Source organism: Podarcis pityusensis, assembly GCF_964106645.2.
Source record: "Podarcis pityusensis genome assembly, chromosome: 13".
Classification (NCBI taxonomy): Eukaryota; Metazoa; Chordata; class Lepidosauria; order Squamata; family Lacertidae; genus Podarcis; species Podarcis pityusensis.
Window position 1 is genome coordinate 48,246,179 of NC_138038.1, and position 3,748 is coordinate 48,249,926.

The window sequence follows — 3,748 nt, forward strand, 5'->3', positions numbered from 1 at the left end:
CTCTTCAGAATTCAGGGTGGGATGTTTCTCTCATTCTAGCATCCGGCCTGTTAGTCCATAACAACAGCAGCAGGTCAATCAGATGCTGGGACAACCAAAGGAGTTCGGTTGTTATTACTGATCATCTGAGACTGGCCCTCAGCCAGATCCCCCTTGTCCAAAAGGTGGCGGCAGATTCACCCACCACCCCGTGTTCCTTCCTACAGAAAACCACAGCCTCTTAAATCACCAGACTTGCAACCACCTGCAAAGTCCCACAAGAGTGTTTGATACAAAGAGCCCCAAAGCTAAAAGAGCAGCTGGATTTCAGATCTTGCATGTTACCTCTCTCACACAAGAACTGAAGTTCTTTATTGGGGGTGAGGGGGGAAGAGATAAATTGGTTCATTTGACCTTTATTTTTTCATGGCTGAGCCATCCTTTATGCATAACTACTCTCCACAGATAATTCTGAGGATGAGTAATCCCTCTTAGCTGAGCAAGATAGCCTCATCATTCTTTTTGTGTGTGATATAGCCCAATACACACATTTCCCTAGTTTAATACATTTCACAAATAAATGTATTCTTATGCACACTTTACCCTCTCCCCCTCCCCATTCTAGGGATCTGCATTTTTGCCTCCTTCCAGAGGCCATAGCAAATCACAAGCAAAGAGCATCCACAAAAAGACCAGTTGTTTGGACTTTATGTGGCAGGACCACCTGGTCTGTGCCTTCTCCTTCAACCCCTGGAGGGTGATTCTATCATTTCTGTATGGTTCCATCCCACTCCTTGGGGTACGATATTCTATTTAAATGGGTTATATATTTGAATTTCTTCCTCCCAACACTCTTATAGCAACATGGGAAAGAACAGATGCTAAAACCGTCTGACTCCAAATGATGCTCCTGGTTTATGGCCTTTCAGAGAGCCTATTTACCAAAGTGTGCATTTCTCTGAGTGTTTTACATTATGCAAATTTGCTCACTGCTCCTAAATTCAAATAGTTGCCTCCTGAGTCTTTCATCTTCACTGCAGCTCAGAAGAAGAGCTGACTTAGTTCCAGTGATTTTTTTTTAAACGACCTATTATTATTTTTTCACTTCTTAGGATAAAAATGGCATTGCTCTATGTCCCCCTTTTCCTCCTCACGCTGCTCCCAGGTAGGTATCTCCCCAAATGCTCACTGTCCCTTACACCCAGGATTATGGTCCTGAATCTTAATTGTATAATGTTAACATGATCTGTGTACTTTGGATTAATGGAGCCATGGTGTGGCTGCTTACGAAGTAGCTTTTCAAGCCTGGAGGGGGGACCCTGCCTAACTCTGGTTTTCCTTGCTTCTCCCAATCCCTTCAGGTGTTTTCTCCCAGGTCACATTGAAGGAATCTGGACAAGGAGCACTGAGACCAGGAGAGACCCTTGAGCTGACATGTACGGTCACTGGACGCTCTGTGACAAGCGGCTACTATTGGCACTGGGTACGACAAAGCCCTGGGAAAGGGCTTGAATGGATGGGATATTGGACTGGGAGCACAAGATATGCACCATCTCTCCGCGACCGAATCACCATCTCTGTGGATTCTTCTCAAACCAAGTATTTTCTGAGACTGAGCGCTGTGACAGCTGCAGACACAGCCATGTATTACTGTGCAACAGGCACAGTGGGACAGATACAGGCAGAGGCCTGTACAAAAAGGAGGAAGTGGTTAGAAAACAGAAAGCGATGTGCTATAGATGCTCGGTTCTGCTTAAAAGAAAGCACAAAATTTTGGAATCACCGAAACTGTGCTCCTTCCTCTCCACTCTCAACTTCTCAGGTTGACACAAACTGCTGCAAGCAAGGAGAAATGCATTAATAAAATAGAAAGGGGATAAGGGGGGAGATTCTCATGCTGTAGATTTCCATGCATTCAACCACAAAATCAGCTGCTATGATCATGATGACGCTAAGCTGCACGAGAGCCATTGATGGGAGCAGTGCTTTTTTCTGAGGGGATACAGGGGTACGCATACCCCTAAATATTTTGTAAATCTATGTTTGGCCTCATTGATGGGCACACTTTCAATATGAGTAGGAAAATAACAGGACACCTAAACATTTTTTTAAAAAATAAAAGCAATGGATGGGTACATGAGACACAGCTCAAGGCTTAGGGGGAAAGTTGCCTTTACAGGCAGTGACAACAGCTTTCGGCACAAACGACAAACCCTGTGAGAGTGGGAGAAAGAGTGATAAAGCGAGACCATTTTCATTCATTTCATTTAGTCCAGAAAACCCAGCGAGTGTTGATGATTTGATTCAGAAATATCTATTTGATGCAACAAAGTCATTGGTAGGGCTGTGGCTGACTGGTAGAGCTTAGTGCACAGAAAGTCCCACATTGAATCCCTGGGAGAGACTGCAGTTTGAAACCCTCCTGCCAAACACACTGAACTAGATGCAGAGCAGTCTTACTAGGTTTACAGTGGTTTCCTAAAAGATCTAGGAGACTTCCTATATTCAGAAAAGAACCTGCTTAAGTGAGAAAAGTATGGCGTGAATGAAAGGTGGAAGAGCAATTCAGTAAAAGGCAATATTTGGGGAGATGCCATTCCGGCAACTGAGTGTCTTTTTGTCCTCTTTGCTTCTTAAATGCAGGACCTGAAGCGACAGAACGCCCTCTATGCAAATCACCCTACCCACCTCCTTCTGTTTAAATAGCATTGTCCAGTGTGGCTCCATGGCCTGGCTGAGTCCCATTCACTCCTTACTAAAGCTAAAGGGGAGAGAGTGAAGGCAAAAGGGAGAGAGAGAGAGAGAGAGAGAGAGAGAGAGAGAGAGAGAGAGAGAGAGATGACATTCATGTTGCTTTTCCTCATTGTCCTAAGCATCTCCCCTGGTGAGGATTTATTTTTTAGAATAAAAACAAAAATGTTGAGCCCAATGCTGAGAGATTCCCAATTATGACACAATTTCTGCATTCTTTTATAGGCATCCGCTCCACTCCACAGATAATTGAGTCTGGTCCAGGACTGGTGAAACCTGGGGAGTCCTTCAAACTGACCTGCAGAGTTTCTGGGGTTCAGCTTGATAATTATTACTGGCACTGGATCCGGCAGCCTCCAGGGAAAGGGCTGGAATGGATAGCACTTATTCGCAACACTATAAATGGAGGAACCACTGAGATCAATTCAGCACTGAGAAGTCGAGCCAGCATCTCCAAGGACATCTCCAGAAATGAAGTGTATCTCCAGCTGAGCTCCCTGACAGCTGCAGACACTGCAATGTATTACTGTGCAAGAGACACAGTGAACCAAAGCAATGAAGCATCCCTGCAAGATCTACCCTCAGATTCAACCCCTTGCACAGCCACCAGCAGATCCCTGTCACCATCAGACATCCATTGAATGAATGCAGCTAAATTTGTGCTGAAAATCTGCACCCTCTTTGAGGGCAAAATGGTGAGGGTAATATTAATCCACATTCTTTGTGCAGCAGAAATTCTGAGAAGTGTTGAGGGTACGCTGTGCTTGGATTGGCTTAGGTTGCTTTTTGTCTTTTATGGAGTCAGCTCCCACTTTAAATTTTATTAAGTGATTGCCTCTCACTTCTTATGCACAATTACAGTGTCACCTATGCTTATTAAACCACATAAAATAAATTGCTTTTATGACCTCTCAGACCAGCCCTCAGCTATATTCTCTCTGTCAAGCAGTTGGCAGCAGAGACAATCCTTTCCAAAGCAAATGACAATCTTAAATCTCCAGACTGACAACCACCTGCA